A 23,484-nucleotide genomic window follows, 5' to 3' on the forward strand; every position below is an offset into this window, starting at 1 on the left:
TTTATTTCTGAGCCGTTTTTGCTTTATTAATAATGTACTATCTGTTGACTTTAAAAATGATTTTAATTTTTCCATAGAGCATGTCCAGAAAGCATTTTATTTTTAATTTTCATTTTCCAGGGAAGAAAGCATGAGTTCAAGGATCTGCAAGGAGCTGGTGGCCAATCATTTTGGATCAGTGTCACCACTGATTACATTTTTGTTCAATTTTCTTCTCTATGCTCTTATTCCACTTTAGGAGAAAGCGAGAACTACTCAACACAAAAAAAAGGTATGTGATTGCAGAGATCACTTTATATGACTGTTATAGTAATGATGTTGTATTCCCTTACCAGAGCTAAGTTCAGTTATGGATTTCCAGTAGGAAGCTCAGGTAACCAATTACATATAAGTCCTTAGATTTTTATGTATGATTTTATAACTTCCTCTACCAGTTTATCCTATAAGTAGCATTTAAGTACTTCAAAAAATCAATCTATAACTATACACATTGATTGGAGTAGATTTACTTAGACCTATAGATTTTAGGGTTCCTCATGTTGAAGGTTAGAAATAGTTTTGGACTATCATACCCCTCCCCATTGTCCTGTGTAAGCATTTGTGAATCAGAAAATAATACCTGAGATTAAACTTTATATTTTGGCCTCATTCATGCCATGTTTTTCTCAACTGTTTGAGTAAGCTAATGTAAAGTGACCAAGCTTATCATATCCACTTCTTCCACAATTGCATATCTTAACTCCTTGTCCCTTTCCTGATGCCATTGGTTGCCCTTAATATTTACCAGAAGACCACCTCCCACTGGTTCTGTCTACATAATATATTTGTATTCAACATCCCTTCCTCTCTTTATCCAAAATCAGGACATTCATTACACATTTGTGAAATAGGAATTGTTAAAGCACCAAGTTGAACACTGTTTTCTATCTACAATTCTGTAGTGTTAAGGACTCCTAAAGATATTGGAAGATCAAGTGTTTAATGCTAAATATTTAAGTATTCTCCAAGGTATCAGCATAGGTTGGGAAGCCTAAAACTAAAACTCAAAATATAGCAATTTATCATTAAACAGAATTTAGGGAAAAACAGAGAACTTTGGGCTGTGAGCTCCTGTGATCAAATTCTGTTTCTCCCCTAGAGTCCCCTTGGGTGGGTTACTGCACTAAAAAGTCCCGTAGAGGTCAAGATCTCAGAACAGAGCTTGGCACCTGGTGAGCCCAATGTCTCTTATTATCATCATGGCCACCAGGAACTCAAAGCCATCTTCTGGACTCACAGTTCATGGGTCCTGTTAAATTATCATATTTTGCAGTAAATGTGTTTCCAGCTCCTCATGACAAGATAAGTTAGATGCATCAAGAAACTGGTATTAACACCCTCACTTGACATATGGAGAAACTCATTTCTGAGGAAAGGAATAATTTTCCAAGGTGAGTGAGTCAGTGATCACACTGAGCACAGTATCCAGATTTATCACCCCACTCTTGAACCTCTATAAGTAGCCGTTATTCCAAACCTGGCAGTCTCTCAGGAAAAATCCAGCCTAAAAAGGCAGGGCACACTTCTCTTTTCCAAAATAGGTCATAGTAGACAGAAGTTTTCTGAGCCCAACATCCAGACCAGACAGTGAATTCTGTTGTGCAGAGAGAAGCAGCTTGCAAGCTCAACAATGTGATAGGTACTCTTGGATTTATTTCCAGAATGACTGGACCAGAATTGAACATTTTAAAAAATATATATATTTTTAGAGAAGTTGTGAGTTTACAAAAATTCATGCATCATGTGCAGAATTCCCATACATTTCCCATCCACCAGCACCTGGCATTGTTTTGGAATATTTGTTACAGATTATTTTAAAAATCATCAAAATATGACTAGTAATATGGTCTATTGCTTACATTTGGTATAGCTTCCCATTGATCTGGGGGTTCTTTCAGAGGATTATGTTGGTGGACAGTCCCCTGCAGATACAGAGTAGGGTTTCACCCCACCACCAAGTGACTCAGTGCTTAGTGGTTGCTTTTCCAAGCATATTCAATGATGCCCAGTTTGAAGGACTCCCACTGGCTGCCTGCAAGAAGAAAAATGCACCAGGCCCCTTGAGATACAGTGCAATGAAACATTGGTTACCCAGCTATAGTAACTGGCAACCTCAACATTATTCATATCCATTCTTAAATGACCTGATGGGCTTTATGAAAGTTTTCTCTGAAATTAAGGAGTTATGCTCATTTTCAAACCCATGTTAATTAATCTTTAAATCTCTGCTAAATGCATCATGACTCTCTTACCCAAAACTGCTCTCTAATGATCCTGATTAAATGCTTGTTACATTTCTATTGCTTGCCTTACCTTTATTGGTTTTTCTTCACTTTATTCCCTTTTCTTCACATGTCTAGGTACTTATCTGCACATGGTTACTATGAAGAGAGGATTCACAGAGATGGCCTGAAACCATTTCACATCCATCAACCTGCAGTGCCATAATTAGGCATGGATGGGAGAACATATGGCTAACCCTTAAACAACTTCTACTTTTTTGGGGGCTTGCTTGTTTCTTCCTAGCCAACAAAGTTCTTGATTGCAATGTATTTTTAATTTTATATTCCTGATATGTAGTGTAGGACCTCAAACACAATATTCATTAAATAAATAAGGATGGATACATGAACTGATTTCATGTCCAAAGACAAATAATTAAGTAATATTATTTCTCTAAGAGGTATAATGTGCTCTTAAAAAGTTGTTTATAAATGAATGGAGCCAAATGTGAAAATTAAGTAGAGTATAAAATATAATCTCAAAAATTAATAAGCTCTTCATGTATTCATTCATATATATAAATATATCCATTTAAAAAAATTTATTGAAGGATATCCATTCATATATAAACATACATATATAAACAATAAGAGTATAGTAATAATTGTGAACTTACAAAACAAACATGTACAACATTATACAGGGCTCTCATACTTCATACTACCCTAAATACCTCACATTGTTGTGAAATATTTTTAACTAATGATTAAAGCACATCCTCAAAATATTACTACTAGCCAAAGTATTTTACATTTGGTGTATCTTTCCCCCAACACACCCCATTATTATTTTATATCATTTACACGTGACCATACATAAACAATTAACATATAGTAAAGGTTTGAACTTACAAAGCAAACATACATAACATCATACAGGGGTCCCATCTACCAACTGACCACCACCACCTTGCTTTGTTGTGAGACATTTGTTACAAATTATTTTTTTAAAGATTTATTTATTTACTTATTTATCCCCTCCCCCCCCCGGTTGTCTGTTCTCTGTGTCTATTTGCTGTGTCGTCTTTGTCCGCTTCTGTTATTGTCAGCGGCACAGGAATCTGTGTTTCTTTTTGTTGCATCATCTTGCTGTGTCAGCTCTCCGTGTGTGTGGTGCCATTCCTGGGCAGGCTGCACTTTCTTTCATGCTGGGCGGCTCTCCTTACGGGGTGCACTCCTTGCGCGTGGGGCTCCCCTACGGGGGGGACACTCCTCCGTGGCACAGCACTCCTCGTGCTCATCAGCACTGTGCATGGGCCAGCTCCACACAGGTCAAGGAGGCCCGGGGTTTGAACTGTGGACCTTCCATGTGGTAGACGGATGCCTTAACCACTGGGCCAAGTCCGCCGCCCTGTTACAAATTATTAAAGAATATTGTCAAAATCTTATTACTAATTATATTCCTTATCTTACATTTGGTATATTTTCCCCTAACCCATCCTATTAATTTTTTTTTAAATACATTTTTTATGACAGAGGTAAATTTACAAAACAATCATGCACATGTGTAGTATTCCCATTTACAACACCCCTCTATCAACACACCACACTGTGGTGGAACATTTTTTACGGATGAGATAATATCATCAGATTATTACCAGGACCATAGTGTACATTTGACACACTTTTTCCATACTCCCCCATTATCAACACAGTACATCTTTGGCATAGATGTATGAATATTACATTATTACTGTTAAGCACATTACATAGGTCATTCCATTTGTATTTTTCCCATGTTTCTCCACATTTCCACCCCCACAAATAGTGATGTACATCTCTTTAGCTCACAAAGAACAGTCTTGAATCTGTCCCATCAACTACAATTCTCACCCACCTCTGGGTTTACTGTATTATTCAGTCCCTAAATTATTCTCTAGCTTTCTTTAGTTGGCATTTACATTCCTAGATTGCCCTTTTCAGCCACATTCCTATTTATAAACCAGCTGTTACTCACTAAAATGTGTTACCATCAACTTTATACATGTCCACACTTTTACACTAGTTAATTAAAACCTCCACATACATTAAATATCAGTAGTCCATCTCAGTCCTCCTCTTATTTCCTTTAAGAATCCACCACCTACCACCAGGTCTTAAAGATATTTTCCCATATTTTCTTCTAGAAGCTTTATTGTTCTTGTTTTTATATTTAGGTTTAATCCATTTTGAGCTAATGTTTATATAAGATGTGCAATAGGGGTTCTCTTTCCTTCTTTTGGTTATGGATATCCCGTTCTCCCAGCACTGTTTGTTGACTGGACTGTTCTGCTCAAGTTGGGTGGGTTTGATAGGCTAGTTAAAAATCATTTGACCCTAGATGTTAACGTCTGTTTCTGAACCATCAATTCTCTTCCTTTGGTCTATGTGTCTGTCTTTATGCCAGTACCATCTGTTTTTACCACTGTAGCTAGGTAATTTGATTTAAAGCCCAGAAGTGAGAGTCCCCCAACTTTGTTTTTCCTTTTTAAGATGTCTCTGGCTATTCAGGACCCCTCAACCTTCCAAATAAATTTGATAATTATGTTTTCCATTTATTTAAAAAGTAGTGGTGGAATTTTTGTCAGGATTCCATTGAATCTGTATATCAATTTGAGTGAAACACCTTTTTAAAATTTTTACTTTTATTTAAGAATTGACATCTTAATGATATTAAGTCTTCCAATCTGTGACATTGGAATGTTCTTCTAATTAATTTGTTTTTTTTTAACCAATGAGTTGCTTTACATCATTGGTTAAGTTTACTCCTAAATATTTGGGTTTTATCTGTCATATATTATTTTCATCACTCTCTTGACACTTTTAATTACATTTACTGATATAATCTTCATGTCTAGACTCTCTTCCAAGTCTCCCTCTCCTGACTTTTCTTTTCAGGTTATAGCACACCCTCTAGTATTTCCTGCAAAGCAGGTCTCTTGTTTACAAACTCTTTCAGTTTCTGTTTATTTGTGAATATTCTAAACTAGTCCTCATTTTTGAAAAACAATAATGCTGGATATTAGATTCTTGGCTGGAAGTTTTTCTCTGCTGTATCTTAAATATATCAGACCAGTGTCTTCTTACCTCCATGGTTTCTGTTGAGAAATCAGCATTTAAACTTATTGAGTGTCCCTTATGTTATGCATTACTTTTCTCTTGCTGCTCTCAGAATTCCCTTTGTCTTTGGTATTTGAAATTCTGATTAGCATGTGTCTCAGAGTTGGTCTATTCAGATTTATTCAGATAGGAGTACATTGTGTTTCTTGGACATGGCTACCTATGTCCTTCAATAGGGTTGGGTAATTTTTTACCATATTTCTTCAAATATCCTTCTGTCCCTTTTCCCTTCTTTTCTCCTTCTGGGACACCCATGACATGTATGTTTTCATGTCTCTTACTGTTGTTTGGTTTCCTGAGAATTTGTTCTATTTTTTCCTTTCTTTTCTTCAGCCGTTCTTTTGTATGTTCACTTTCAGAGGCCATTTCTTTAAGCTCAACAATCCTTTATTCTGCCTCATCAAATCTGCTATTATATGATTCCAATGTATTTTTAATTTCATTTACTACCCTTTTCATTCCCATAAGATCTGCTATTTTTCTATGTAAGCTTTCAAATTCTTCTTTGTGCTCATTCAATATCTTCTTAATATCCTTAATCTCTCTAGCCATCCCATTGAATTTATTAAGAAGATTTGTTTGAACATCTATGATTAGTTGTCTGAACTACTTTATGTCATCTGGAAGCTTATCTTGATCCTTTAACTGAGCCATATTTTCCTGTTTTTTTGGTGTGGATTGTAATTTTTTGTTGGTGTCTTGGCATGTGGCTTAATAGATGCATTTATTCTGGGTGCAGTTTCTCTCTTTAGTTTAGGGCTTCTTGCCCTTTCTCCCTTGCTGGTTGTGTAGTAGGTGCCAAGAATATAGTTGATGCTGTTAAGCTGTAGAAGCTCATGCTTCTCTCATTGCCCCAGGGACCAATGAAGCTTCTCCCAACTTTCTCCTTTGCCAGGGGTAGTGACAGAGCCACAGCCAAGTGTAGTAATCCAAGTCATGCAGGCCTAGACTATAGTTGCCTGAGAGACTGATGAAGCTTCATGTCTCTTTCTCCCCTGCCTGAGATGTGGATGGGGCTACAGGTGTGGGCAGCAATCTATGCTGTGTGGGTCTAAACTGACCACATTTGCCCAGGTAGACTTCCAACTCTGTCCAGCCAAATATACCTGCAGTTAACAGGAGAGGCTGGCACAGGTCTCCCCTGCTTCCTCCCTGCTGGAGGTGGGGCTGGGGCTTAGGATACAACTGCAATCTGATCTGGATGGAAAGAAGGCTTCCCTTGCCAGCACTAAGATTTTCAGTGCACCCTGCTTCCCCTCATGGCAGGGGCAGAGTCTGGCCTCTTTCTGACTTGGACATGTTCAAATTTTATCTGTTCTTAGGGTTATAATTTAGCCTGCCAAATTTACTAATCAGTAGCTGAAGTTGGTGCCCAACTATCTCTTCCTCCCCTGTTTTTTTGGGAAGTGGAGCCTCCAATTCTAGCCACAGATTAGCTCCTAAGGTGGCTTGAAATGCCAGTGGAGGATTGTCACCGGCTTCCAGGACATGGAGTACTTTACTCATGAATCTTCTCTGCAGGTGGGTAGTCTCCTCCTTCCATTCTTTCAAGGATACTGGAGGATGTTCTTCTGGTCTCCTGGAGCTCCCAAACAGGAGCTTCAGATAGCTCTGGGTGATTACTAACTGCCCTGTTGCATGAGCTGACTCTAGGCTCCTTACTCTCCTGTCATCTTGCTGGTTGTCTATCCATTTATTTTTTTTAACATCATTTCTGGATTAAAGTGGTTTCTGTTTTAAATTTTACTACATTGTTTAGACACACATCTTTAAAAAGAAAATTCAAACAAAGCCACATCCCTTTTATGAAGACTTTCCTTTTACTTGATGAATAATATACAAATAAGGTTTACTGACCTTTAAGGTCTTTGAAAAATTGACTCAAACTTACCTTTAATTACCATATCCTGCTATTTGATTTAGTCAATATATACAGCAATGTCCCCACAAATTTATTTATTTTTTAAATCTTGTTTATTAGAGTATTTGTGAGTTTACAGAACAACCATGCAAAAAATACAAGGTTCCTATACACCACTCTGCCACCAATGCCTTGTATTGGTGTGGAATGTTTTTTACAAGTGATAACACGATATTTTTACAATTTTACCATTAACTAGAGTCCATTGTTTAACATAGCAGTCACTGTGTAGTGTAGTTCCATGGACTTTTTTAAAAATTTTCTGTTACCAGCTATACAGTCTAGCATTTCCCCTTTTAATCACATTCAGAAATGTATTTCAGTGGTGTTAATTGCATTCACAATGTTGTGCTACCATCAACACCATTCATTACCAAAACCTTTCCATCATTCCAAATAGGAACCCTTAAACTTTGTATATTCTAGCTTTATAATCACAATGACCTTTTGTTTTGTCTCAAGGTAGTTGGAAAACCTATAGCCAGTAGACTGTGTTCACACACACTAATATTTTCTAGTGTGGCCTTTTTCTTCATCTATTTCCAAGGCTTGATTTCCCAGCACAAAATCTTTTTTTTTTTTTTACCTATTAAGTTACTTCATTCATTGCAGAGAGGGTAGACCTACATTTCCTTTTTTAACTTTATTCCATTAAACATGGATTTAGAACTTTCAGCATCTTAAAGGTTTAATAAATATAATATTAATTTATTTGATACTCCATAAATGTAGGGAGATTACATTTAAGCTAAATAAAATTGAAACCATATTTTATTCCAGAAATGTTCTTTTTGCTTCTTTTATAGGAGGTTTAATGGATTTTTCTTGAATAAAATTCTAAACCTGTGAATAATCATAAAAGCATACTGAATGCTAGGTTTTGTAATATATTACAATTGCTTAATTTTTTAAAATTACAATTTAGGAAAGATCATTCCATACATTTCAAGGAGTTTTCCTTTACTTATTGATATTTGATAATAGGGATATAACCACTCATATTTTAGGCAGCACTAAATCTTTTTCCTTTTTTGCTTGGGCCCTTTTTATTTTCTTTCTTTATTTTTTTAATGTTACATTAAAAAAATATGAGGTTCTCATATACCCCCAACCCCGTCACCCAACTCCTCCCCCAATAACAAAAACCTCCTCCAACATCATGAGACATTCACTGCACTTCGTAGATACATCTCTGAGTACTGCTGCACCTCATGGTCAATGGTCCACACCATAGCACACACTCTCCCACAGTCCACTCTGTGGGCTATGGGAGGACATACAATGTCTGGTAAATGTCCCCGCAGCACCACTCAGGACAACTCCAAGTCCCAAAAACGTCCCCACATCACATCTCTTCTTCACACTCCCTACCACCAGCAGCCACCGTAGCCACTTTCTCCACACCAATGCCACATTTTTTTGATTACTAACCACAATAGTTCATGAATAGATTATCAGTAAGTCCACTCTAATCCATACTCTAATCCTCCATCCTGTGGACCTGGAATAGTTGTGTCCACTCCATATCTATATCAAGAGAGGGCTTAGATTCCACATGGATGCTGCTTGCAATTCTCCTGCTTTCAGGTGAAGGCACTCTTGGCTCCATGGTGTGGTGGTTGACCTTCTTTACCTCCATATTAGCTGAGGGGGGAATAAGTCCAATAAATCAGAGTGTAGGAGTTGCAAGTCTATTGAGGCTCAGGGCCTGGCTATCACATGGTCAGTCCAAAGATTCAAGTCCCCTGGGTATACATTAAACCCCAACACCAACTACAGATCCAGTAAAAGTAACAGGAGAGGTTTGTGAACAAAGATCATATCTGAATCCAGCTCCATCATACAGAAACACAAACTGCAAAGTAGGGCCAACTGACATGGGACTGAACTCCATCTGCCATGACCATAGAAACTGTGGGTCTCTGGCCCTCAGAAGAACCAATATCTGAGGTTGTATCTACTTTATCTGTCTTTAGGACTCTGCTGAGGTGTGCATAAGGGTGACCCCTCTGATAACCTCCTGGCTCTTTTTGGAGACTCATAGCCATATAAACTCATTTGTCCTTTCCATTTCCCCCTTTTATTCAGGTCAAAAAGCATTTTTAACTCCGGGTATTATATGTAGACTGAGATGTTCTGCTGGTCTGAGTTGACCCTTTTATTCAAGGTCATTTTCTAGTTACATCATCAGCTGGTACTTGGTAGTAATCCCTCAACACCAGAGAGGCTCATTCCCGGGAGTCATGCTGGGGGGAATGCAACGCATTTACATGCTGAGTTTGGCGTTGAGACTGGCCACATTTGAGCAACACGGAGGCTCTCAGGAGGTAACTCTTAGGCACCCTGCAGCTCTAGGCCTTGTTCTTATTTCAGGTGCACAGGTTCACAAGCATAGTCATTAGTCAAGGTCTCATTGTTGGATCTTCCTTTTTTGGTCTTTGCCATTGCATTTGGGGGGTTGTTGCTGTTCCTTTAGGGAATGTGATAGAGCTCCCCTGGCTAGGAACTCAGCACTCCCTCAGTTGTTTTTAATTGTAACCACTATGAAAATATCCATTTTTATGTACCCTGGATATATACCCAGAGAACTCCCTGCCAGCCATGTGTCCCCTGTTAATAACACCCCACACCAGTATTCCTCCCCTGCCATTGTTGAACCTCTCTGTGCTCCAAAACTTCTTCAAAAATGAAGCCTAATATATTGCCAGGTTCCATTAATAGTAAAATGGAATATAGTGATGAGTTTAAAGGTTAGATATAGAATACATATTAATTTTTAGAAAAATTAAGGTAAAAATAAATTGGGGTATCAAAAAATTAAAAGATGTAAAAGCTTTGTTTTTAATATTTTGCCTTCCATCACTGCAATAAATGTGCAAATTGGCAAGGCAACTTCTTCCATCTTTTCCTCAGTGTCTATATCCTTTGACCTTTTTTCCCTAATTATTAAGCTTGTCTTCACAAAAGTTTTAGATCACAGTAATTCATTGAGGTCATTTAGTATTTGTCCTTCAATGCCTGGGTTGCTTTGCTCAAAATAAGGTTCTCAAGATTCAACCATGTTATCCCATGTGTTTTAGTGTATTTGTTCTTAAAGTCGAGTAGTATTCCATTGTATGTATATACCACATTTTATTTATCCATTCATCTGTTGATGGACATTTGGGTGATTCCAACTTTTGGCAATAGTGAATAATGCTGCTATGAACATTGGTGTGCATATATCAGTTTGTGTCCTTGTTTTCCATTCGACTGGGTATATACCCAGCAGTGGAATTGCTGGGTCATGTGGCAGATCTATAGCTCGTTTTTGGAGAAACTGCCAAACTGTCCTCCAGAAGGGCTGGATTCTTCTGCATTCCCACCAGCAGTGGATGAGTGTTCCCATTCCTCCACATCCTCTCCAGCATTTGTAGTCTTCTGTTTTTTTTCATAGCTGGCAATCTTATGGGAGTAAGATGGTATCTCATTGTAGTTTTGATTTGCATTTCCCTAATAGCTGGAGATCTGGAGCATTTTTTCGTGTGCTTTTTGGTCATTTGTATTTCTTCCTTGGAGAAGTGTCTGTTTAAATCTTTTCCCCATTTTTAAAATGGGTTGTTCGTCTTTTTATTTTTGAGATATAGGAGTTCTTTATATATGCAGGTTATAAGTCTCCTATCAGATATATGGTTATGAAATATTTTCTCCCATTGTGTTGGCTCTCTTTTCACTTTCTTGACAAGCTCCTTTGAGGTACAGAAGGCTTTAATTTTGAGGAAGTCCCTTTTATCTATTTGTTCTTTTGCTGCTTGTGCTTTTGGTGTGAAGTTCATGAAGTGATTTCCTATTACAAGGTCCTGTGGCTGCTTCCCTACACTGCTTTACAAAGTCTTTATGGTCTTGATGCTTATATTTAGGTCTTTGATCCATCTTGAGTTGATTTTTTTATAAGGTGTGAGTTGGTAATCCTCTTAAATTCTTTTACATATGGATATCCAGTTCTCCAGGCACCAATTGTTGAATAGGCCATTCTCTCCCAGTTGAGAGAATTTGGTGGCTTTATCAAATATTATATGACTATATATATGAGGATCTCTATCAGAACTCTTAATTTGGTTCCATTGGTCTTTGTGTCTCTCCTTGTGCCAATACCATGCTGTTTTCACTATTGTAGCTTTGTAGTATGTTTTGAAGTCAGGTACTGTTATTTCTCCTATTTCATTTTTCTTTTTCAATATGTCTTTGGCTATTCAGGGCCTCTTTCCTTTCCAAATAAATTTCATAGTTAGTCTCTCTAGTTCCTTAAAGAATGATGTGTTGATTTTTATTGGGATTGCATTGAATTTGTACATCAGTTTTGTTAAGATAGACATCTAATATTTAGTCTTCCTATCCATGAACAGGGAATATTCTTCCATTTCTTTAGGTCTTCTTTGATTTCCTTGAACAGTGTTGTGTAGTTCTCTGTGTATAAGTCTTTTACCTCTTTAGTTAAATTTATTCCTGGGTATTTAATTTATTTATTTACTATTGTGAATGGTATTTGGTTCTTGATTTCATCAAAAGATTGCTCATTATTGGTGTACAGAAATGCTACTGATTTTTGTACATTTATCTTGTAACCTGCGACTTTACTGAACTTATTTATGAGTTAGAAGCTTTCTTGTAGACTTCTCAGGGTTTTCTATGTATAGGATCATGTCATCTGCAAATAATGAAATTTTGACTTCTTCCTTCCCAATTTGAATGCCTTTTATGTCTGGTTCTTGCCTCAGTGCTCGACCAAGTACTTCTAAGACAATGTTAAATAAGAGAGGTGACAGTGGGCATCCTTGTCTTGTTCCTGATCTTACAGGGAAAGATTTTAGGACGTCACCATTGTAAACAATGTTGGCTGTGGGTTTTTCATATATACTCTTTATCATGTTCAGAAAATTTCCTTGTATTCCAAACATTTGCAGTGTTTTTATCAAGAAGTTTGCTGTATTTTGTCAAATGCTTTTTCTGCATGAGTAGATATAATCATGTGACTTTTTCCTCCAATCTGTTTATATGGTGTAGTACATTGATTGATTTTCTTACGTTGAACCATCCTTGCATAACCAAAATGAATCCCATTGGTCATGGTGTATAATTCATTTAATGTGTTGTTGGATATGGTTAGCAAGTATTCTGTTGAGCATTTTGGTGTCATTAGAGAAATTGGTCTGCAATTTCCCTTTCTTGTGATGCCTTTGTTTGACTTGTTACCAGGGTAATGTTGGCATCATAGAATGAGTTAGGCAATATTTCTTCTCTTTCAATTTTTTGGAAGAATTTCAGCAAGAGTGGCATTAGTTCTTTCCAGAATGTTTTGTAGAATTCACCAGTGAAGCCGTCTGGCCCAGGGCTCTTCTTAGTTGGGAGGTTTTTAATGACTGATTCTATCTCTTTCTTTGTGATGGTTTGTTGAGATCATCAATTTCTTCTTTCATCAATACAGGCTGCTTATGTGTTTCTAGGAATTTGTCCATTTCCTCTGAATTGTCATTTTTGTTGGAATATAGTTTTTCAAAGTATCCTCTCATGATCGTCTTTATTTCTGTGGGATCTTATTTTGTGTATTTTCATCTTCTCTCTTTTTTTGTTAGTCTAGCTAAGGTTTTGTCAATTTTATTAATCTTCTCAAAGAACCAGCTCTTGGTTTTGTTTATCTTTTCAAGTGCTTCCTTATTTTCTATTTCGTTTAGTTCTGCTCTTATCTTTGTTCTTTCTTTCTTTCTTTCTTCTTACTGTGGGGTTGCTTTTTTATTTCCTTTTTTACTAATTTCTCCAAATGTGCAGTTAGTTCTTCAATTTTTGCTCTTTCTTCTTTTTTGATGTATGAATTTGTTGCTATAAATTTCCCTCTCAGTACTGCTTTTGCTGCATCCCATTAGTTTTGGTAGGTTGTGTTATCATTTTCATTAGTTTCAAGGTAGTTATTAATTTCTTTTGAAATTTCCTCCTTCACCAACTGTTTTTCTAAGAGTGTGCTGTTTAATGTCCATATCTTGGTGTGAAATCTGGGTCTGGTCCTCGTAGATTTCCAGCTTCACTCCCCTGTGATCAGAGAAATTATTTTTTATGATTTTGATCTTTCTGAATTCCTTGAGCCTTTCTTTGTGGCCTAGCATATGGTCTATCTTGGACAATAATCCACGTGCACTTGAGAAAAATGTATACCCTGCTGTATTCAGGTGTAATGATCTGTATATGTCTATTAAGTCCTGCTCCTCTAATATGCTGTTCAGAGTTTTTGTTTATTGATTCTCTTTTGAGATGTTCTGTCCAAAGTTGATAGTGGTGTATTAAAGTCCCCCAGTATAATTATAGAGGCATCTATTATTTCACTTAGCTTTTCCAATGATTGCCTCATGTATTTGGAGGCTCCCTTGTTAGGAGCATAAATATATATGATTGTTCATCCTTCTTGAAAGATTATCCCTTTCACTAATATGTAGTGTCCATCTTTGTCTCTCACAATTGTTTTGCATTTAAAGTCTATTTTGTCTGATATTAATATAGCTACTCCTGACTTTTTTTGGTTATTGTTTGCTTGTAAGATTGTTTTCCAGCCATTCACTTTCAACCTCCTTGAATCCCGGGGTCTATCTAAGATGTGTTTCTTGTAGACAGCATATAGATGGGTCATATTTCCTTATCCAATCTTCCAGTCTGAATCTTTTTACAGGTGAATTTAATCCACTGACATTCAGTGTTATTACTTTCAAAGAATTATTTATGTTAGCCATATTTTCTTTGGACTTGTGTTTGTCTAAAATTTTTTTCTTCTCTTCTTGTCTTTTTTGTTGCTTGTACACTCTCCTCCAACTCTGCCTCTCCTGTTTTTTTCTTTGTTCCTGCAGAACTCACTTTAGTATTTCTTGAAGGGCAGGGTTCTTGTTGGCATACTCTTTTAATTTCGGTTTATCTGTGAATATTTTGAACTCTCCATCATTTTTGAATGCTAGTTTAGCTGGGTAGAGTATTCTTGGTTGGAAATTTTTTTGTTTTATTATCTTGACTATATCATACCACTGCCTTCTTACCTCCATGGTTTCAGATGAGAAATCAGCACTTAATCTTATGGAGCCTCCCTTGTATGTGATGGTTTTCTTTTCTCTTGCTGCTTTTAGAATTTTCTCTGTCTTGAGCATTGGATAATTTGACAAGTATATGTCTTGGGGTGGGTCTGCTGGGATTTATGGTGTTTGGGGTGCATTGTACTTCCTGGACGTGTACATCCATCTCCCTCAGTAGATTTGGGAAGTTTTCAGTCATTATTTCCTCCAACACCCCTTCTGTCCTCTTTCCCTTCTCTTCTCCTTCTGGGATGTCTATAATATGTATGTTTGTGCATTTTGCATTGTCATTCAGGTCCCTAATTCCCAGCTGCGTTTTTTTCTACCTTTTTATTGATCAGTTCTACTCTCTGATTTCAGATGTACTGTCTTCCACATCACTAATTCTGTCCTCTGCCTCTTCTAATCTGGTGCTCTTTGCTGAGAGGGTAGTTTTGATTTCTTGAACTGTGGTGTTCATCACCATCATATCTGTTATCTTTTTGTGTGACTGCAATTCCTTCTGTATTCTCTCCAAGTGTTTTCTTCATATTGTTAATCTCTTCCTTTACTTCATTAAGTTGGTCTCTAATATATGTTTTGAGAGCTCCTCTTCCTGGTTTTTAGTTTGTTCATTGGATTCAGCCACGTTTTCCTGATTATTGGTTTGGTTTGTAGTTTTTTGTTGCTGTCTGGTCATCATTTTATCTTGACAGGTTTAATCAGTTCCTTAGCTTCTTTGTCTAGTCTTGGTGATTAATTAGTTGTTGTTCATGTGTAAGTGTCTTCTCTTCATCACTTTGTTCTTCTTACTCTATTTTCTTGTTGCTGGCTAAGTTCACTTTGAAGGAAAATTTAGGGCCAGGGAAAGCAAAATGAGTAAGAAAAGAAAATGTATAAAGTAGTATTGGTAATAAATGTTAACAGAGAAACAATGTGAGATCTAGGAGAATGGATATTAGACTCATGTAAGTTGTGTAGAGTCATAGCAGTAAGTAGAGTACCTATAATGAGATAGTCAACTGAATATGGGGAGGAATATAGTATGAATTAAAAGGCCAGTATTTTCATGAGAGAGGGAAAGAGAAAAGAAAGACAATAATATCAAGAGTGGATAAAAGAAAACAGAACAAAGATATGAGAAATTAAAAAATCAGACAATTTGGGGGCCAAAGAAAGGGAGGTGGAATGCAAGAGAAACAGTAGATGATGGAGGATAGAAAGATGTAGAGGAAAGGGAGAGTGTAGGTGGCCAAAATTAATACACACAGAAAAGAGGAAATGGAGGATGAGGAAACACAGCAAATGTGAAGTGCTCCCTGCAGCACCTATTAAATAAAGAAAATAAAATAAAAAAGAAGAAAAAGAGAGAAAAAAAGAGAAAAAAGGGGGGAACATAAAAGGGGATGAAACAAGCAAGATAAACAGAAAAAAAACTAAATAAATGAAAAAGAACCTTGTGGGATAAAATAGGAGATAAGACCAGGAGACAATGCAACAGTAGCAACCATGATAAAAAAAAAAGAATCAAAGTTTCAAGCTAGGAATCCTCTTTGCAGTTAAATAAAATGCTTAGGGATCTTACATTCCCTCTTTCTCCCATCCTCATTTCTGTCTCTCCCAGGTCAGCTGGAAAGCTGCCTGAGAGGTCCGGTAGGAGATTTAAGTGGGTTCTTGTTGAACCAACTCAACACAGAAGACAGTGACTCTTTATTTCCAGCATGAGAGCACTTACACCTCACCAGCAACCCCAAATATGGGATAGCATGTCCTACAGTCTCTTCCCCTTAGGTGTGCTAGAGGAGGTCTAATTGATTTTCTGATCCACCTCCTCCCAGACCAAGTTTCCTATCCTAGGACATTTAGGTAAATTGGGCTTTCTCAGCAAATTCACCTCTGCTTTCTTCCCAGACTCTCCCCAAGTCAGCTGGTACACTCCTCAAAGCTCAAAGAAAAAAAAAAACGTGGAGTGCTAGGGTAATCAAGGACCTCAGATGGGCCTCAGGGTGCTGGATTTGGGGATGGGAAGTCTGGGATATTGCAGACTCAAGGTATGTGAGTCTGTGGAGTGTGGGCTACCAGGTTTTAGGGTATACAGACCTGGGAACCATGTATCCAGTAAACATGGGGTTTGGGAATGCTGTAGCACAACAAAGATTTCAGGGATCCCTGTGGCTGGGCTGCCAGCCTTAGGGGGAGGGGTCCCACCCACAACTTCTGAGCTTTGTGTCAGAAACCCAAAATTCCACCTCTCACAAGAATCTGTCACTGTCTCACCAAATTGACATCCAGTCACCTCCTGCCCTGCAAGCCCCTGAAACAGCCTGCTCAGGGTCTGGGAACACCTCAGCACAACAAAGTTTTCAGGGATTACCACATCTGGGCTGCCAGCCCTAGGGGGAAGAGTCCCACCCACAACTTCTGACCTCTATGTCAGAGACCCAAAATTCTACCTCTTGCAAGAATCTCTTCTGTCACTGTCTCACCAAATCAATGTGCAGACACATCCTGCCCTGCAAGTCCCCAAAACAGCCTGGTCCAGCAGAACTCTGATCGTACTCACCTGCTTCTTTGCAGGAGAGATTAAGAGATGCACTCACTCAGACACCATCTTGCCCCTAGCACTAAATCTTTATTGTCATTGATTTGTCATAAAATCCCTGAGGTTAATACATGATATGACTTCATCTTTCAGAAGTGAAAGGTCAAAGTAAGAGTAATTCAGGGGACCAATGAGAGTGCCTCCTCTGGATTTATTCTGATAGGTTTTTCAGACAAATCTCAGTTAGAGCTGGTTCTCTTTGGAATAATCTTGTTCCTTTACCTCATGACCTTTCTAGGCAACACTGCCTATCATCTTGGTGTCCATCTTGGACTCTAAACTCCACACTCCTATGTATTTTTTTCCTCTCCCATTTCTCCTTCCTGGACCTCTGCTTCCTCAGCAGTATCATTCCCCAGCTTCTAGTCAACCTCAAGTGTTCAGATAAGTCCATCACATATGTAGACTGCATGATTCAACTCTATGTCTCCCTTGTAGTGGATACACTCAGTGTAGTTGGCTGTGATGACCTATGATCACTATGTTGCTGTTTGCCATCCTTTACATTATATTTTTTCATGCATCTTTGGCTCCGCCATGTCTTGGCCTCTATGGAATGGCTCAGTGGGGTGGCCACTACATTGATTCAGTCCACACTCTCCCTTCAGCTGCCCTTCTGTGGTCACTGCCAGGTGGATCATTTCTTCTGTGAGGTCCCTGTACTCATCAGGTTGGCATGTGTGGACACCACCTTCAACCAGGCTGAGCTCTTTGTGGCTAGTGTATTATTCCTGGTGGTGCCTTTGTCACTCATCCTAATCTCCTATGGGTACATTGCTCAAGCAATTTTGAAGATCAAGTCAGCCATTGGAAGACATAAAGCATTTGGGACCTGCTCTTCCCACCTGATGGTAGTCATCTTCTATGGAACCATCATTTTTATGTATTTGCAGTCAGCCAAAAGTAGATCCAAGGACCAAGGAAAGTTTGCTTCCCTCTTCTACATCGTGGTGATCCCCATGCTTAACTCACTCATCTATACCCTGAGGAACAAGAAGTAAAGGCAGCACTGAAAAAAAAATTTTGGAAACTCTATGACTGAGTGGGACATGATTATCAAGAAACATTTAGGAGAGACTTACTAAGGGTGAATCACTTAATGAAGGGTGACTAAATAACTAATTTTGTTATGTTCATGACCCTGTCAATGGAATTCAGTAGAAGAGAATAAATTAGAGCTTGAATTTCAGAATCTGAACAATCTGAGTTTGAGTGCCCATTTCACCACAGAAGAGCTGTGGGACTTGGCCAATTTGCACAACTACCATTACATTATTTCTAAACTGGGCTGTATACTAGGACCTGAAATGCAATAGACCCAATTAAAACAGATCACTGTTCTAAGGATTTTATTGTTTTTAAAGTTAGTTTTTATAATATTTATTCTGTTTAATAGCCACAGCCATATTTTTAGATGGCTATAAACTACTGAATTATTATAAAGTTTTTACAATTTTTCTTTCACAAAAATTAAAATACTTTGACCAGTTGCTCAGAACAGAAAGAGAAAACACTAAACTTCAGTGATATTCTTTTATCAACTCTAAGTATGGGTTCCTAAGCCCCTTAAGTCCCATTTGTAAGTCCCATCTGAATTCACCTCTAGTGCTGCACCCCACACCCAGTCCTGTATTATAAGTTTCTGATTTTTTGTATTTCTTCCCTTACTAGTTTTTTTAAAAATCCCCCCTTGTGGCTTTTTGCTTGCCATCTGCTCTCTGTGTCTATTCTCTGTGCATTCTTTTGTGTCTGTATTTTTTTACTTTTTATTTATCTCCCCGCCCTTGTGGCTTGCTTGCTGTCTGCTCGCTGTGTCCATTTGCTGCATGCTCTTCTGCCTTTTTTTTTTTTTTGCTTGTCTCCCTTTTTTTGTTGTTGTTGCATCACCTTGCTGAGGCGATTGTCCATGGTGCTTGTGGGCTCTCCGCAGCATGTGGGTGAGCCTGTCTTCACAATGAGGCTCTGGGATGTGAACCCAGGGCTTCCCATATTGTAGATGGGAGTCCAACTGATTAAGTCTTAGCCACTTCCCCCCTCACTAGGTTTTTGAGAACAGCAAGTACATTATGATTTAATCACAATTTAAAATAAAACCTTTGCATATGGCTTTACAATGCCTCCCAGCTTTCTCTTTAAGCTCAAATCTCTAATCTTCAAAACCTCATATTAAATTATGTATTTCTCTCTAACAGCCTGTTTTATTCCATTAAAAATTTATTGAAGTATGTTATACTTACACGAACAATCAGAAACAGTAAGTATATAGTAAAAGTTGTGAACTTAGAAAACAAACATGCATAACATCATACAGTTCCCATACATCACCCACAACCAATACCTTGCATTTTTGTGAAACACTTGTAACAAATTATGAAAGAGCATCATAGTATATTACTATTAATATATTACTACTAATTATAGCATATATCTTACATTTGGTGTATTTTTCCCCAAACTCACCATATTATTATATTAAAGTTTACAATCAATGACATTTGATATAATCACAGAGTTGTGCATTTATTATTTTAATCAATATTAGAGCATTTTCCTTTTCAAGACTTGAAAAAAGAAAAAAATTAACAAAAAACAAACCACTATAATGCTCATATGTTAGTGCTATAAGTTATAAATCCTAAAATGTTCTTTGACATTTTTCATTCATTTCTAAACATTTAAAAACACATTTTTACCAATTCTGCAAAGATTAAATTTCAGCTTTTCATTCTGTAACTAGGTTCTATTTTCTGGTGACATATTCTTGCTATTATTAACTCCATGATTTTTCTCATTTTATTTATTAATAGTTCATAATAGTGAAATCATGCAATATTTGTCCTTTTGTGCCTGGCTTGCTTCATTCAACATAAAGTTCTATAGGCTCATCCATGTTGTCATATGCTCCACGACTTCATTATTTCTTACTGTTGAATAAAATTCCATGTGATGGAATCCTGGGTTGATTCCATCTTTTGGCAATTGTGAATAATGTCACTATGAACATAGGTGTGTGGATGTCTGTCCATATCACTGCTCTAAGTTCTTCTGGGTTATATACCTAGTAGTGGTCTTGCAGATTCACATGGTAGATCTATATCTAACTTTCTTACGAACCACTAAACAGACTCACAGTGGGGATTCTACATTCCCACCAACAGTGAATAAGCATTCCTGCCCCTCCACATCCTCTCCAACACCTTCAGTTTTCTGTTTTGTTAATAATGGCCATTCTAGTAGGTGTGAAATTAAATCTCACTGTAGATTTGATTTGCATTTCCCTAATAGCCAGTGATGTTGAACATTTTTTTTCATGTGTTTCTTCACCACTTGTAATTCTTTTTTAAGAAAAATACCTATTCAAGTTTTTTGGCCAATTTTTAATCAGGTCATTTGAATTTTTATTGTTGAGTTGCAGGATCTCTTTATATATAATGAATATTAGACCCTTGTCAGATGTATGATTACCAAATATTTTCTTCCATTGTGTAGGCTGCCTTTTTACCATCTTCACACAGTCCTTTTTGCTGGAGAAGTGTTTAATTTTTAGGAGGTTCCATTTATCTATGTTCTCCTTAGTTGCTTAAGCTTTGGGTATAAGGTTTTGGAGACTGCCACCTACTGCAAGGGCTTGTAAATATTTCTCTACATTATCTTCTAGGAGTTTTATAGTCTTGGCTTTTATATTTAGGTCTTTGATCAATTTCGAGTTGATTCTTGTATAGGGGGTGATATAGGGCTCATGTTTCATTCTTTTTGTATGGATATCGAGTTGTCCCAGCACCATTTGTTGAAGAGACTGTTCTGGCCCAGAAAAGTGGATTTGGTAGGCTTATCAAAAACCATTTGACCTTAAAGGTGAGGGTCTATTTCTGAACTCTCATTTTCATTCTATTGATCAATGTATCTATCTTTATGCCAATACTCTGCTGGTTTTTTTTAAGATTTATTTTATTTATTTCTCTCCCCTTCCTCCCCCCCCCCGTTGTCTGTTCTCTGTGTCCATTTGCTGCATGTTCTTATTTGTCTGCTTCTGTTGTTGTCAGCAGCACAGGAATCTGTGTTTGTTTTTGTTGTGTCATCTTGCTGTGTCAGCCCTCTGTGTGTGTGGTGCCATTCCTGGGCAGGCTGAACTTTCTTTTGCACTGGGTGGCTCTCCTTACAGGGTGCACTCCTTGCACATGGGGCTCCCCTACACAGGGGTCACCCCTGTGTGGCAGGGCACTCTTTGCGTGCATCAGCACCGCACATGGGCCAGCTCCACACCAGTCAAGGAGGCCCGGGATTTGAACCTCAGACCTCCCATGTGGTAGATGGATGTCGTAACCACTGGGCCAAGTCAGCTTCCTTTACCCTGCTGTTTTGACCACTGTAGCTATATACTACTCTTCAGTATTGGGAGGCATGCATCTTCTGATTTTGTTTTTCTTTTTTAGGATGTTTTTTATTATTAAGGAACACTTTCCCTTACAAATAAACTTGGTAATTGACTTTTTTTATATCTGTTAATTAGGCTGTTAGAATTTTGATTGGTATAGTGTTGAATATATAAATGGGTTTCAGTAGAATTGACATCTTCATGATGTTTGGTCTTCCAATGCATGAACACAAAATGTCCTTCCATTTGTTTAGGTCTTCTTTGATTATTTTTAGCAGTGTTTTGTAGTTTTTGGAATAAAGGTCCTTTACATTCTTGATTAAATTAATTTCTACATATTTGAATTTTTTGTTGCTATTATAAATAGAATTTTTTCTTTATTTCCTCCTCGATTTGCTCATTACTAGTACTTAGAAACACCGCCTTTTTTTGGCATAGTGATTTAGTTTCCTGCCACTTTGCTGAACTCATTTATTAGCTTAAAAGCTTTGTTGTAGATATGTCAGAATTTTCTAAATATAAGATCATGTCATCTGTAATAGAGTTTTATAAGTATTTTTTTATTTTTTAAAAGATACTTAGATTACACAAAATGTTACACACAAAAATATAAGGGACTCCCAAAATTTCCCCATCCCCACAGTGTCCACTCTTCTCCACATTAACAAATTCTTTCTTTGGAGTGGAACATTCATTGCAATTGATGAGCACATCTGAAGAACTGACAAAACATGGATTATAGTTAACACTGTACTTTACACTCTTTCCCACTCAACTCTGTAGGTTATGACAGGATATATAATGGCCTGTATCTTTCATAGCAATGTTACTCAGGACAATTCTAAGTCCTGAAAATGCATCTCTTTTTCCCTCTCCCAACCTTCAGCACCTCCAGTGTCTCCACGTCAATTAAATAATTTCTTCCATTACTAGAATCACAATAAGCCTATAGTAGAATACCAGCAAGTCCACTCTAGTCCATTCTTTATTCACCAATCCTGAGGATTCTGGGATGGTGATACAACTCCACATCTAATTGAGAAGGGACCTTGATCCCATATGGCTGATGGATGGGACTCTTGCTTGCAGTTGAAGACACTCTCAGTTACTTGCTATGGTGGTTGTCCATCCTCACCTCTTTGTCAGTTGTCCAGGGTGAGTCCAATGAACTAGAAAGTAGGTATTGCATCTCCACTGAGGCTCAGGGCCCAGCCGGCACATGGAAAGCCCAGAGATTCAAATCTCTTGGATGTACGCCTACCAATGTCAGCACCAACTATAGGTACAAATAGAAGGGACAGAGGAGGCATGTGTAGAGAAGTCACATCTAAGTCCAACTCTGTCACACTAGGTTGCACAAACTCCAAAGTAGGGCCCATTGGAGAGACACCAAACTCTGAAATCTACCTGCCATGACTCTAGGACCTGGGTGTCTCCAGAGCCCTCAGGAGCCCCACTATTTGGGGTAGAATATACTTTGGTAGTCTATGAGATTCGGCTGAGGCATACATGAGCATTACCTCTGGGATGACCTCCCAACTAATTTTGAAGACTCTTAGCCATATAAACTCATTTGTCTTTTCATTTCCCCCCTTTTATTCAAGGTCTTTTTCAAGTTGCATCACCAGCCAGTGCTTGGTAATAAACTCTCAGTGGCAGAGAAGCTTATCCCTGGGAGTCACATATGGTAATATATTTATGTGCTGAGTTTGGCTTACAGAGAGGCCACATCTGAGTGACATGGAGGATCTCAGGGGGTAACTCTTAGGCACCCTACAACACTAGGCTAAGTTTCAATTTCAAGAGCAAAGGCTTATAAGCATAGTCATCAATATCAGGGGTCCATCAATGGACTATCCTTCTCTAGTCATTGCCTCCATACTTGGGGAATGTTGATATTCCATTAGAGAATGTGGCAGAGCTTCCCAGGATGGGAATTCAATATTCTTTCAGTTATTGCATGAATCTCCACTCACTGTGACAATGCCCCATGAACATTCCAGCACATGTATATACCTCACATGTATGTCCAGGTGAACTTCCTTCCATGTATCCCACATCATTGACACCCCACACCAATGATGCTCCTCCACCACAGTTGT

The 23,484-nt window shown here is 37.8% G+C and overlaps 1 long non-coding RNA gene across 2 annotated transcripts in view; it reads right to left on the reverse strand.

Moving 5' to 3' along the window:
• Positions 1–1,716: 1,716 nt before the first annotated feature.
• The window catches only part of LOC131277617 (uncharacterized), a 119,526-nt gene continuing 97,758 nt past the window's right edge, over positions 1,717–23,484 (reverse strand). The window contains exon 6 of one of the 2 annotated variants that reach the window (XR_009184756.1): positions 1,717–3,672. This is a non-coding gene — a long non-coding RNA (uncharacterized lncRNA). Of the gene's footprint in view, positions 3,673–8,309; positions 8,986–23,484 lie in introns of those variants that run through there. The other variant, XR_009184757.1, reaches the window with a different exon arrangement.

This window comes from Dasypus novemcinctus, unplaced genomic scaffold (genome assembly GCF_030445035.2).
Source record: "Dasypus novemcinctus isolate mDasNov1 unplaced genomic scaffold, mDasNov1.1.hap2 scaffold_190, whole genome shotgun sequence".
NCBI classification, from domain to species: Eukaryota; Metazoa; Chordata; class Mammalia; order Cingulata; family Dasypodidae; genus Dasypus; species Dasypus novemcinctus.